The sequence below is a fragment of the Nuphar pumila genome, chromosome 17 (assembly GCF_984573655.1).
Source record: "Nuphar pumila chromosome 17, dmNupPumi1.hap1.1, whole genome shotgun sequence".
Taxonomy (NCBI): domain Eukaryota; kingdom Viridiplantae; phylum Streptophyta; class Magnoliopsida; order Nymphaeales; family Nymphaeaceae; genus Nuphar; species Nuphar pumila.
The window spans coordinates 48574246-48589317 of NC_143265.1; positions in this window are offsets into that span (position 1 = coordinate 48574246).

The following is a 15072-nucleotide window of genomic DNA, read 5'->3' on the forward strand; positions in this document are numbered from 1 at the left end:
TTCAGAATTCAAATTCTTTCTATTGGCCAATCAAAAGGATAAAGGATAAATCCTCGATATGGCCAGAAAAGAAGATTCAAAGTTATTGAAAAGCCGTAGATGATCGATATTGATCGCAGTCAATGGCACAGTTTTAAAAGATTATTCTTGTAAAGATGAGGCAGTGGAAATATCCTGAGCGCTAGAAAAGAGAGAATTCATCCAAGCCCTGTCTCCCCAAAACCACCTAAGTTGCAATTAAATATCCGAAAAAGGGATCTCTCACTTGTCGTCAAGATGAAGGCGAATTAAGCAAGTAGATCCCCGAGGCCAAAGAAGATTTGAAACACCTCCAAGATGACGGAGTTTGTGACGGATCCTTCTAGAGAAAGTCCAAAGCACTGTCGAGATGAAGGCAGATGCGATGAACCTCTCGACAATCCCTAAAAGATATTTAATTTCAGCTATCTTCCAAAGATTTCTAACCCATGAGCCAACATCGTCCAAGAAGGATCGAAACATCTCCAAGTTGAAGGAGTTTGTGACGTACCCTTCCAAAAGAGAGAAAGAGAGGAAAAAGAAAGAGAGAAAAAAATCAGAACATCTCCAAAATGAAGGAGAATATAGCCAAAACACCAGAGAGCCGAAAGAGTGCAGAAAGATTATCAGAAGAGAAGCTCTCAGGATATCAAACTGCCAAATCTATCAAGAATTCTCTTTAATCTTGCGAAATTCTATTATCAATGCTCTTTCATCAATTGCTTTCATAATATCAAATTCTCTTTCCTGCTCATATCAAGGAAATTGATAGCTTTCTTGAAGAAGGTCAATTGCAAGCAATTTGGGTTTCCAATCTCGATTCTACGAAGTGAACCTTGCTTGGAGGTAATGCTTTGGGTAGAAGAGAAAGAACATCTTTGCAACAATATGCAACATTTTCAAAAATTTTGAATCAACAACAGAATTCTCAATATTTTGACAATATTTTCTAGTTATCCTGACGTGAAGTGAGAGCTTGATGTTCGTTTTCGATGCATCCTGACACCAATTTTAAATCCCTCTTAAGGACTTGATTCCTTCCCTTCTTTGAGAGCGAGCTCTCAGATTTGCACACTTCCATGTGTCCCCACTGTCCCACCATAGACAGTCCCATTTCGGTTTGAGGTCGAACCACCAATCATTTCTCGCAAAAGGCAATTTCAAAAGCTTATTTTAGTCTCAGCAATGAGACGCCCAAAACCAATCCCTTTTCAAGCTTTAGGGACCCCATTTTCCTTCCTTTTGCAAAACCTCTGTCGGATTTATTGTGCAAAATCCGAAGGTTCCATCATGGTCTCTTCTTTCGAGGGTTCCATTCCATTTCAATGCCCGATCAGGATAAGGGTATAAACCTGAGCCTCCTTTGATGAGGTATTCTATTTTCGTCCAATCAGGATAAGGGTATAAACCTGAGCCTCATTCAAAGAGGTATTTCATTTTCCACCCGATCAGGATAAGGGTATAAACCTGAGCCTCATTCAAAGAGGTACTCCATTTTCCGCCCGATCAGGATAAGAGTATAAACCTGAGCCTCATCCAAAGAGGTATTTCATTTTCCGCCCGATCAGGATAAGGGTATAAACCTGAGTCTCATTTTGATGAGATATTCCATTCCCCAATCAGGTTAAGGGTCAAACCTGAGCTTCGTTCCATACAAGGTATTTTGTCCCATCCAGGTCAAGGGCATAAACCTGAATTTCACTCTCACAGAGTGAGTCTTTTCTCTTCTTTCTTCGCTTCATATCTACCATCTTCCTCGGGCTAATTTCTTCATACCTAGTCAGATCCTTCTAACTGGGGCATTTTTTTATATATAGCCCAAATTTGGTGTGTTTTTCTTTGCCACTAAGCTCGGCCACATGCCGGCTTAGTAGCAAAGAGGGGCATCTGTAAACACCCTAAATTTTCAATCACCTCCCCGACATTTCCACCAAGCATTATCATTCAACCTTTGAAATCGCTGGAGGGCAAAATGGTCATTTTTTGAGCCCGAACCTTGCAAAAGTCTAAATTTCATCTGCAACTCTCAAAATTTCTCTATTTTTATCTCAGATGTTCAAAATTTTACTCCTGACAGGAGACAGACATCTCCAAAGTCTTGGTTCAAGATTTTATTGCATAAGACATGACATTGCATATCATTGCATGAGCATTTCATATCACTGCACTGCACAGCATGTCATTTCGAGGTCCAGAACTCTTGATTTCAAAATTTTCAATCCAGATAAGAATTTCAACTCTTTTCAAAATTGATTTCAAAACCCTGGGTCTTCAAAATTATCAATTCTTCCCATTTTACCCTCAGGGCTCTGAATTTCAAAATATTTTCTCAGGAAAATGATCTGGATAGTTTTCAATATGGATTTCAGCCACTTCAACTTAGATTTTGCCTTTTTGTCAGCTATTTCAACTATCTTCCTTTTACAAAATCGCCCTACAGGGGCCAACTCTTTCCAAAAATTTTTGTTTTACCCATTAGTCCAGATTTTATGAAAATTCCAAAAAGAGGTTGTTGTCTTGTCCTTATTTCAATAAAGAAACAATGTGGGACCCACATTGAGGTGGTGTCACACAGGCTTTCCTTTTGAAAATTTGAATTTTGAAAAACCCAAAAATATAGGAGCCTTGTCCCCTGGATTGGTGCCACGTGTCCTTTCTCTCTCCTCCCATTTACCTGCCAAGTGTCAGCGTGGGGTTCACCTAGAGGTGGCGCCACTTGTCTTTTCTCTCTCCTCCCATTTCCATGCCAAGTGTCAGTGTGGGGCTACCTTAAGAAGCCGCCACGTGTCATCCCATTTATCTGCCGTGTGTCACCCTATCCATCCTGCGCCATGTGTCATTCCAAAGATCACCAGGAGATGCCAAGTGTCATAGGTTGTCCTGTCCAAAAAAAGTAGGCTTGTCTCCTCTGAGGTGGCGCCATTTGAAGTGTGTCTCCTGCAGAGGACACATGTCAATCTCTTATTTCCTCAAAAAAAGCAAATGCCATGTGTCATTCTCTGCTCTTCTCAGAAAAAGCAGACTGACACATGTCATTCTTTGCTCTTCTTAGAAAAAGTAGAGGACACATGTCATTCTCTGCCTCCTTCAGAAAAAGCAACAATTCAAATATTCAAACTCCAGGCTGAGGTGGCGCAAATCCTGAACTTCACCTTTTTTATTTTGTCTGAGATGGTGCCACGTGTCCCTTTCCCTCCTTTTCCTCCCTCTTGCCACATGGCATCGTAGGAGCCACTCTGAAGAACTGCCACATGTCCATCCTTCATTCCTCCAGAGCCAACCTCCATTTGAAATTCAAATTCACCTTCTGAGGTGGCGCCATTTGAGAAGGCCTCACCAGACAGATGACACTTGTCTGCCACATGTCCAGACCTCCCTGCATTAGAAAAAGTAGAAAATCCCCCCTCTGAGGTGGCGCATTTTGCTTCCTCCATTCATGTTCTCCTACCACATGGCATCGTAGGAGCCACTTTGAGAAAATGCCACATGTCAGCCTCTCCTTTCCTGCAGAAAAGTAGAATTTGAATTCCTCTGAGGTGGCACAGTCTGATTCTTCCACTCCTGTCCTTCTGACACATGTAAAACACCTCAAGAGATGGCGCCACATGGCATGCTTCTACTGTTTCCAGCTTTACACCTCAGAACACCTTTTGAGGTGGTGCCAATCCAGAGTCCCACTTGGCTTCAAATTTTATTTTTATTTTATTTTTAATAAAAGTAGCACACCATGAGGTGGCGCCACCTGAGGGCTCCCTGCAAAAGCCAAATTCAAATTTCAAACCCCCAGATAGCACCCCCTGAGATGGCACCACATGGAGGGCTCAGATTGAGCCTGTTTGAAATTCAATTTTTTCAGAAAAATCTATAAAAACAAGGCTCCACGCCCTGCATGAAGGGACCATCTTTTGAGAACTCTTGTGAACTTGAAAAATTAGACCTAGCCTTCTTGAGAATCTGATTTTTGCACTTCGGAATTCACGCCCCCTTTGGCTCAGTGAAGAAGGTGTAGTGGGTCAATTTTGATGAATCATCCGAAGCTCGGATCGAAGGACGAACGAAGCCCGTGATAGCCGCCCCCTTTCAAGAGCTTCAACGCTGTCTAACAAAGCAAGGTGCACCTCTTTTCCTCTTGATTTGATTTCATAATTCGATTCGAGAGTCGTTTGAAGAAAGAGCTCATCCGAGAGATGGATTGAGCTATTCTCATGAAACGACATATATAAAAATACATGATTATGCTTCCTTGATGATTTTTGGTATTCATGCATTTAGCTAGATTTAATTTGCATTTTATTTCGTTAATTTAGCACGTTTCATGAATTAATTAGGATTAATTTAGCATTTATTTCAATTTTGCTCATTTTCAGTAGTTATCTGTTTTTGTCAGTCAGTCCACACGTCATTTCATGCATTTATTGTTTATTAAAAATCCCAAAAAAATCACGAAATGCGACCCTAGGTGTCCTTAAAATTGTGCCAAAAATTCGGAAGCATTTGAATTTTTTTACTGCGGTAAACATTCAAAATGACAAGTCGGGTTTTGTTACCCGGGATGCGTTTTAAAAATTATTCTCCGACTTGTAAAATCGAGATCTCCCTAATGGGAGATCCGATTTTCGATCCAAAAGATGTTATGAACTTGTGAGAATGTCTAGTTTTTAACATGATTTGCTCCGATGTTTCTGATTTTTTTCTATGTCTGACAAAAATCTGAGAGTTCGGGACACGTGTCAGTGCCTGATTTGGGCCTCTGAGACTTTGGATCGACTTAGGTCGATGGGTTCTCTTTGTGTGTTGATCCAAATCCAAAACTGTAAAAAGTAAAAGTTATGTCCGAGGTGTCCTATATGTGAATCTGAAAACCTGTGATTTGTAGAACAGTCGTGATACCTGTTTCAAATTTTTCTTGTCAGTCCTCTGCTTTTGTCACATTTGTCTGTCCTGTTGATTTAGGCAGAAAAAGTTATATTTTTATCTGTGTTTCTGTTGATCCAATGCCAAAGTCATGAACATGAAAGTTGTCCATATAGGTGTCGTAAGTATCTATGTTAAATATTAGAAATTTCTATGGCTATGTTTTATTTATTTAGCATTTTATATTAGATTAGGTCGATTTTTACCTCCGGCAGAACTAAATCCCTGTTACTGAACTCACCATGGCTCAAATCCTGAGGCTGTAAAAACCAAAAATGTTTCATTTCGGGTCCTTTAGCAGTCTGCAAAATATCAGAAGTTTTCATGGTGTAAATCTTGCATTATCATGTTAAGCATTGCATTTGGTTCGGATCCATAGGCAAAATCCACCATTTTAGGATTTCCTTTACATTTTAGCATTTAAATCATATCATTTCGTGATTTTTAGCATTCTAAACTGTTTATCAGAGTGGGTAGATGCTTCATACCGAATTTGGTGCAATTTGGAATCCATTTGAGGTTCGGATTATCCATAATACCAAAACAGGGCCCCGCGGGACCTGGATCCAAGTGAAAAACAAGCGAAATTCGTTATTTTGTATAAATTGCAAAATGTCAAATTCTGATTTTATAGTCCTAATGTGTTTAGCAGCATGTCATAATGCATTTCATCATCATTTGAGTCAATTTGAATTTCAAAATCTCAATTTTATCAAAATTTCCTTCAAAAACCCTGATTTTAAAAGGTATAACTTTAATTTTAGTGGTATTTTGGTCATTTTGACCCCAATTCCGAATTTCAAACTATTTTCCACCGAATTTCCTGCATTTACATCATTTCAAATATCAAGGAAGCATAAGATTAGGGTTTATATCCAATTAAGTCCAATAATTTCATGATATTATTGGAAAATCTTGGAAAAAACCCACATATTTGAGCTAACCCTATTTCAAGATTTGGCAGGGACATTCAAAAGAAGGAGCCGAAGTCTTCAAGTTGTTTTTATTTCATTTATTTAGTGATGTAATAATGTAAATTTTGGAATAAGATTTTAATCTTCTGCTTAGACTAGGATGCATATCATATAGTTTAAGTTTATGCAATATCCTACTTATATGATTCATGCATTTTATTTCAAAAGCACTATGGATGTACACGAATGGCACGTGCACCAACTCTTAGGGAGTTGATGAACTCGGTGGAATCCATATTTACGGCCCTAGTCGGAATATGGACGAGACCCAGATCCATCATCTTTCTACTAGTCACATTGAGCCTACACTCTTAGGCTATTTTAAAATGCACATCATATTTCTAATATTTTCAAAGTATTGTGCATTAAATCAATTAAACTCTGAACATATTCATGGCCACAGTCAGAATATGTGAAGGATTTATTTTGACTTAATGCACATTTTTCAACAAATTTCTCAGAAAATCTTTTCAAAGTGCATTCATTCACTCATATCATTTGCATCATGAAATCATTTGTTTTCCCATGATTTTCTTAAGAAAACTTCATTCTCAAGAAATCGATTTCTCAAGAAACTCTGAGGATTTTCCAAAATCGGTTTTCCCAAGTCAAGTTTTTCCACAGTTTTCCCTGGAAAATGTTATTTTCTTAAGACTTTCAAAAAGAGTTTTCCAATCTTTCTCCAAGATCAAAATCGATTTCCAAGGATTCCAAGGGTAAAATTCCCAGGATTTCAATTTCCCAAGTTTTGAATTTCCTTCTCCAATGAGTTTTCCTATAAATTTCCCATCATTTTCCTAAGAAAACTCTCAAAGTCAGAGTTTTCCTGAGAAATGTTTCTCTTTTCAAATGTTCACCCTTTTCTCAAGAATCACTCCTATTTTCCGAGGATTTTCAACTATTCCTGATTTTTCCACACCTTTATGAACTTTCCCGTGATTTCAAAAACCCTTTTTCATCTGAGTTTCCTGAGAAATTGACTTTCATCTTTTTCCTCAGAAATATCTTTCAACTCCAAATATTTTTCAAGCATACATCATGTTTTTCCTACTTCCATTTTCCAAAATCTCATAAGCACATGCCTGAATTCTTTGTGCATATAGGATAGAACACGATTTTGATCATTTAACTAAGTCAAGCACAATTTTGGTCCTTGGTTCGATTACCCCTGTTAAAGGCGGCAGGAACGGTCGAACCTCGTACCGACAAGTCGAGCCCCATCCCATGGATTTTCCCGCAATTTTCAAAATGGAGGCGAGTATTTCAAAACAATTTTCCAAAATCCGGTCAAGTTTGAAGCGCGAAAGCGTTTCTCCCTCTCTCTTTCGCAAGGAAGGGAAGACGGGGAAAAATTTCGCGACGATAACAACAGCTGAAGAAAAAAAAAACAAAAAAAAAATAAATAAAATAAAAGAGAAATGGAACTGACCAAAGCATGGATAGATTAGCAAAATGGGATTAAGGAACAGTAATAACATAATAGCTAAAATAAGAAAAAGGAAATCACCATAAAATTAAGAGATCAAAAATGGTAGAGATGAAGTATAAACCGAAAGCCAAAGAGTAAGAAAGGGGAAACGTGAATCCGCTACCAGGGCAGCTGATCATAAAAGCAAAAGGGAAATATAATCAGTAAAAAAAAAGAAAAGAAAATATAAAATAAAATAGAATAAAAGGAATACGGGAAGAAGGAATGAGAGGGAAAACATAATTGAGATTGTGATATACAACGAAGATAAGAAATCAGAAGAAGAATTTGTAACGAAGGAATGAAAGTGTTGGAATATGGGGATTCCCATCAATATTGCACAAGAGAGGGGCTGATGTTGCTATAAGCAACCCAGCACGCTCAATAGTGCGTTAATGGAGGCAAATAAAAAAAAAATCTGAGAGAGAAATTATAAAAGAAAGAAAATAAGATAGATATAGAAACGAGATCGAAATTTAAAAGAAACAAATGGACCGGCGATGCCATTGCGAGGCATCATCGGTCATCGATACGTAATGACGCCCGAAAGAAAAAGATTCAAATAACGAGAAAAAAAAGAAGAAGTGCTAAGGATCTTGCAGAAAATCAAAAGTCGAAAAGGAAGAAAGATACACTTACTTACCTGTGATTGCAGGGATGAAGGAGATCGATCGACTTCCTGTAGTTTTCGCAGGGGGGGAAATCGATCCTCCTTGCTAATCGGGGGAAGACCAGTAGAAGAGGGGAATGAAAAGGCGATTTTGAGAAGAAGGAAGAAGGTGCAGGGGTGAAGAACGATCCCTTTAGGGTTTCCTTGAGTGCCCTTTTAAGGAGGATCAGGGAAGATTCGGGAAGAGGAGGTTAGAGATGAAGGGCGATGGAAGGGGTTCGAGAGCGAGAAATGGATGGTGATGGAGGGTTTCAGTTGTTCTGCAGGAAGGGGAAAGAGGTGAGAGTGAGGGGGAAAGACGATGGAGAGAGGAGAAGAGAGCCTGGAGGGGGCGGCTCTCTCTTTTTTTCTTTTCTTCCTTACGAAGGAAAACCCTAAAAGAGGGTTTTGCAAAAGACCCCCCTTTGATTTTCAAGTTTTTACAAAAAAAGGGGCTCCCGAGGTTTTTAGCAAAAATTTGATTTTTAAAAGTTTAAACTCATTAGTTTTTCTCGGAATTTTTCCATTTTTTTTGGTTTTTGAGTTATCTTTCAATTTTTTTGTATTTTTAAGTAAAAATCCTAAGATTTTGCGAGAAAACAAAGATTAAAACTATTTTTTTTGTGTTTTTGTAAAATATTTACAAAAGAGAGTTTTTTCTGAGCATTCAAGGCGATTTTTGAGAAAATTTCTTTAGAAAGTGGATTTATGTCTGGATTTTTAGAAAATATTTGAGGTTTAAAGTCTCGAATCGAAAAAATACAGAGTTGGGGATCCAAAAGAGTGCCAGATGAACTGCTCGAGCCATTCAGAACCATTTTTTTGGCATTTTTTGTAATTTTTAATTTGGAAATACAACGAGGCTCAGGTTTTTGGAAAAACACTAGGTTTGGACCCGAAATCGATTTTGAATGGATCAATATGGTTTTTAATCCAGAAAATCTGAAGAATGACTGAAATTTAGCATTGAAATCGCTTTGATTTTCTCAGAAGATGGAGTCAGGGGTAAAAGGGTCATTTTGCAAATCTTTGAAAAATTTGGGGTGTTTACAAGTGCCAACCCTGTTAGGTCAGTGTAGGAGTCAAACCCCGAGTAAGTTTTAAAAAATCACCATTTTACCAACTTTTATTAGAAAATTACCATTTTACCCCTAGGTCATCCCGGACCCCAGTCAGTCGGAGTCAACCAAGCTCATTGGTCAGTTCAGAACATTTAGAATATCAATCATTTCAAGTTCATCTGAGCTTACAACGAACATACCATTTTCATTTTTGACCATTCCTGCCAAAATGGGATCATTTCTTCAGAAATGAGCTCATTTCTCACTCAAATCCAAGCCAATTGTCTCTGAGTCAGTCAATCATGGTCAGTCATGTTTCCCAGAGTCTAACTTGAGCTCACCAAGAGTTCAAGCGCTCCAGTTTTAGTTCAAAACCATTTTTAAGTGTCTAGAAGCCCATTTTAGTCCATTTCAGCTCTTTCAGCTGAAATTAAGCTGAGTTCAGCCAATTGAGCTAGTGTTCAAGCTTCGATTTTAGTTCATGTTAGTATTACTGACCTTTGTTCTAGCTCAAACCCAGCTCAGGTTCGTAATTCACTATGCTTCAGTGACCATTCCGTACCATTTCTCTAAAAATGGCAGCTTTTCTTGAAAATTTAGTTAGAAAGGTCAGTTGAGTTAGTGTCTCGTCAGTTCAGTTGAGTTCTAAAACTATAAAACCTAGCTCAAACTAGCTCATCTCAGTTCAATCCAGCTTGAACCCCAATTTTCAGTGTCACTCTGACCCAGTAGAGTCCTGAAAACCATTTCTTGAGCTATTTTGCAAATTTTATCAATTTTAATGCTTTTTAAACTGGTACAACTGCCAATCGGGGTTTAAAATTCAAAATTCTTTATTCAGGGTCTGCATTTCGCATGTCATTTCTCATTATTTCATATCATTTCTCAGCATTTCATTCCATTTCATCACATTTCATTCCATTTTCGAAGTCCAGAACTCGAGTTTTATAAATTTCAATTTAGATTGAGTTTTAAAAGTTTTCAGAAATCAATTTCGAACCCCGGGTTTCCAAAAATTGACATTTTAACCCCCGGGAGTCTAAATTTGGAAATATTTTCTCAAGAAAAATAATCTGGATTTATTTCAAACTCAAATTTTTGAATTCTACACTGGATTTGCTTCGCAACGGGGTATTGAACTTCAAAATCTGAGCTCGTTTCAAAAACTGCCAGAAATAGCTCGTTTTGTTTGAAAATAAATTTGGAAGTATTTTCTCAAGAAAAATAATCTGGATTTCTTCCAAAATTAAAATTTGAAATTCTACATTGGATTTTCTTCGCAATGAGGTATTGAACTTCAAAATCCAAGCTCGTTTCAAAAACTGCCAAAAATAGCTCGTTTTGTCTGGAAATTTTCTGAAAAGACTATTTTACCCCTTTAATCGTCAAAATGAATTTCAAAAGTGGAATTTGGATCCGCTCTGAGATGGCCCATCCATTTGCATTTTCTGTTTTAATTTATAAAAAAGAAAAAAAATACATTTTTCTTTATTTTTTTGTTTGTTTTATTTATTTTATTTTATTTTATTATTTTATTTTCCTAAGGTGGGACCCAAAAGGGGGTCGACCACCCTAGCTCTCAATCCAGCCCATTTCCTTTCTTTCTTCCACCATTTTTTTTTTATTTTCTTTTATTTTCTTTTCTTTCCTTCTTTCTTTCTTTTCTTTCTTTCTTCCTTTTTCTTTTCTTTCTTTCTTTCTTTCTTTCTTTCCTCCTTTCTTTACTCTCCCAGCCACTCACGTACATCATTTCCTCTTCTTCTTCTTCTCTTCCTTTCCCTTCTTTTCTTTCCTTTTCCTTCTTTCCATCTTCTTTCCTTTTCCTTCCCTTCCTTCTTTCCCCTTTCTTCCTTACCTCCTTTCCATCTTTTTCAAAGGGAGAAGCTACATCCATTTACGTAGGGATACCCATGGCATATTAGAGGAAACTTAGGTTTTGATTTTATCAAAACCTAAGTTAGCATAAAAGAAAGAAAGGAACATACGTTGGCTATCTCTTCTCTCCATTCAACGCCTCTCTCTCTCTCTCTCTCCTTTTACCTCCCTTCTTCTCTCCTTGGCTGCTACAGCCACAACAGCCTTCCAACCTCTCTACAACCACCTCTTTGGATGCCCAGCCGACAACTCCTATAGTTTGCAACCCAACCACCACCATTGATCCAGCTTGTGCAGCTATTCCAGCCACCTGCAGGCCTTCTTCCATCCAAGGAAACCGTCTATCTCCTTCCAGTTTGCTGCAGAAATTCCACCTCTTAGCATCAGCAGCCAGCCACTTCAACACTGCAGCCACCTCTTCCAAAGACGCCATCCACTTCAACACTGCAGCCACCTCTTCCAAAGATGCCATCCACTTCAACACTGCAGCCACTTCTTCCAAGGGACGCCCAGCTGCTTCCCTACTTGCTCCAACCTTCATCACTAATTGAAGCCTTAGTGAAGCTCCAGTCGAGCCTCCTCCTACGCCACATCATTGCAGCCCCTTTACCTTCAACTTCCCTCAAACAAGTGTAGCAGATCTACAACCTTCCTTCCATCATCACCACAGTCACTACTCATTTCACCAAGGTACCAAGGTAAGACCCATTCTTGTGTTATTAAAGCTTTCATCAAATTTTGCTAATATCGGGTGATTGAAAGAGAATGTTAAAAGGCTATGTTCATGTGAATGCTGGGCAGTTAGTTAAAAAAAAAATGAGTCTATAATGATGTGGGAGCTTCTTTCATGATTATAAGTGTTAGGAAGTAAGAAAAACACATACTACATGTATATGGGCTAAGATAAAGAAAGATTCATCTAATCGATAGATTGAATCTTTTGTTTCATAAGCCAACATCAAGAAAATGAATCATGTCCCTCATTGAATTTTGTTTAGTCTTATATTTTATGAATTTTTTCAGTTTATTAGCCATTTCATTCATGCTATATAGATTTCATTACTACTTAACTTAGAATGTTTAAATTGTCATTTTGGTATGAAATCCATGCACTATTTCACATGCATTTATTCATCAATATATTTTGTAAATTGTATGGCTATTAGATCTATGTGTTTTTTATTTCCTGAAAAAAACCCAAATCTAATCAGGTTTTGTAACTCCATTTAGAAAATCAAACCCTACATCGGGTTTTCTGTCTCTCTGAATTTCCAATTTATGCTTTAGCAGACAAGAATCTTTGGAATCACCCTTGTGGGAGGTTCAAATCATCCTTCAAAAATCACAGTGTATTCATGATTGAATCTACTAAAGATATAAAAATTTTTGAGGTTTTTCTAAGTAATTTTGCCTCTCTCAAAAATCGGATTTCCTAGACCTCTGGAAAATCTCGATTTTCCTTCGTCAGGGTATAGACAGACCTTAATGCATCGAGTCTGTTCAATACGTAGCTTGTCTGCAAAATCATTCAACACAAAAGTTGTTTCTAACATGTTTTCCTGTTATTTCCCAAAATTTGGGGATTTTTGGAACTGTTTCAGTATTTGTTCCAAAATTTTATTTTCTGTCTAACAGATTTCAATATCCCAAAATTTTAGAGATTCGGGTCTTTGATAACAGTGTACCCTTTTCCAAACCATAACCCGAAACCCAATGGTGTCAAAATATCAAACTTTTCCCTATTTTTCAGAAACATTTTTCCACATATTCAGCCATTTTCCTATCTGTTTACTATTTTTCTGACATTTTCTACCGAAACCTGCCTGTTTCCCCTAAATCCTAGAGTCGTCAGATTCCGATCTGACTTGCCGGAGTGGCACAGCTTCGACCATAGGTCAAAACCAGCAAGTGTAAAAGGAAAAAATATTTGCCTTACTGTCCTTTATCACCCCATAAAATTTGGTAAATTTGTATGGAAATTGGATATCCAAAATCCCCTTTAGAATCAACATTTTAGGCAAAAATCACAAAATTTAAGGTTTTTATTTGAATTTCTATATTTAAAAATACAAAAAAAATAGATTTTCGAACTCCATTCTATTTTTAGGGTTATTTTAGGTGTCCATGCCAAATTTGGTTTAATTCCAAGTTCATTTGCTCCATGTGTTAGTTTATCTTTAAATTCAGAAGCGAAAATCAGGCAAAAATCAGATTAAATTTGATATTTTATGATATTTTTGCCATTTTAGGGTTTTATTCATGTAAATTAGCATGTAGAATCACATTAGGGTTAATTTTAATGTCATTTGCATTTCACATTTTCCATTTTTGCAAAATTTATTTCAGAAGACCCTGGTTTCAAGGCCATAGTCTTGTTATCGGGGGTATTTTGGTCATTTTGACCTAAATTTCGAAATTTCAAATTCCAATTTCATAAATTTTCATCCATATCATCATATTTTATCTTATTGTATTTGATTTTTTTCATTTGATTTTCAAAATTCCAAAATTTACAAAATTTCTTTCAAAAAACCCTGATTTCAAGGTCATCAGGGGTATTTTGGTCATTTTGACCCCAATTTCGAATTTTCAAGTTTATTTTCAAAATTTATTCATTATTTCTCATGTTTATATCAAAGGGGGTATGAATTTGGGTTTATATCTGAATAATATCCGATAATTTCCCATATTTTAAGATAAATTCAGATAAACCTACATTTTTGTGCTAACCGTGTTTTCCAGTTTTGCAGAAATGTTCAAGAAGAAGACTTAGCCATTTTATTTCTTTATTTTATTCAATTCAATATAAAAATCAATGTAATATTTGGAATAAGAGTTACTTTTCTGCTTAGAATAGGACTGCATTGCATACAGTTTAATTTATGCAAATTTCAATATTTGATGTATGATTCATGCATATTTATTTCAAATTCACTATAGTTGACACGAATGACACGTGCCTAAGCTCTTATGGAGTTTATAAATTTGGTGGGATTCGTATTTATGGCCATAGTCAGAATACGAAGAAAACCAAGATTTATGATCTTCATATTAGCCACATTCAGCCTACACTATTAGGTTAACTTCAAAAATGCACTGCATTTTTCAAAACTTCAAAAGGATTTCTCAATTCCTCAATTGAAATTCCCTTTCAAATTCATATTCATTCATTCATATTATTCAAATTGCATTGTTTTCAAACAAATTTTCGAACTTCAATTTCAGAAAATTCAGTTTTCTCAAGAATTTCCAAGTCTTTCTCAGGATCTCATTTTCTCAGAATCCTAAGTTTTCAAATGACATTTCAAAGCATTTCTCAACTCCAAATCAAGATTTTCCAATGTTTTAAAATGCTCAAATTTCAAAATCCCAAGTTTTCAGAAATCGATTTTCTCAGAATTCCCATTTTCCTGAGAATCTGTTTTCCATTTCAAAAATCCTTTTCCAATAAATTTCTTAGATTTTCTCAGAATTCTCCAATCCATTTTCTTAGAAAAGAAAATTCCAAATCTCAAAAACCGATTTTCCCAAGACTCAAGTTTTCTTGAGAATTCATTTTCTAATCCACTTTCTGATTTCCAATGAAATTCAACGATTTTCCCAGGAATTCTAATTTCAAGCACTTTTCTAATCATTTTTCTAGCATATTTCAATTTTCCAAAGCAAACATCATGTTTCTCAAACTTGCATCTTTTCAGAATTTCATAGCACAAGCCTGATTCTTTGTGCATTCTAGGAAAAATAGAGCATAATTTAGATATTTGAGTCAAGTTAGAGCACACAATTGATCCTTGTTTCAATTACCCCTGGTAAAGGCGCCAGGAACGGTTGAACCTCGTACCGACAGGCAGATCCCATTCCATGGAATTTTCCCGCAAATTTTTAAAACGGAGGCAAGTTAGTTTTCAAAACTTTGGTCGAGTTTGACTTGCAAAATTCGTTTCTCTCTCGCAAGAGAGGGGAAAAATTTTGCGATGATAACAGATGCGAACCCAAATAAGTGGTCCAGTTGTGAGGCTTTCTCCCGAACTATGGTTCAGTGAGACAACCCAGCAACGTGAAGACCGGGACAATATAGGTAGGGATGTTTTCGAAAACATGATCAACATGCAG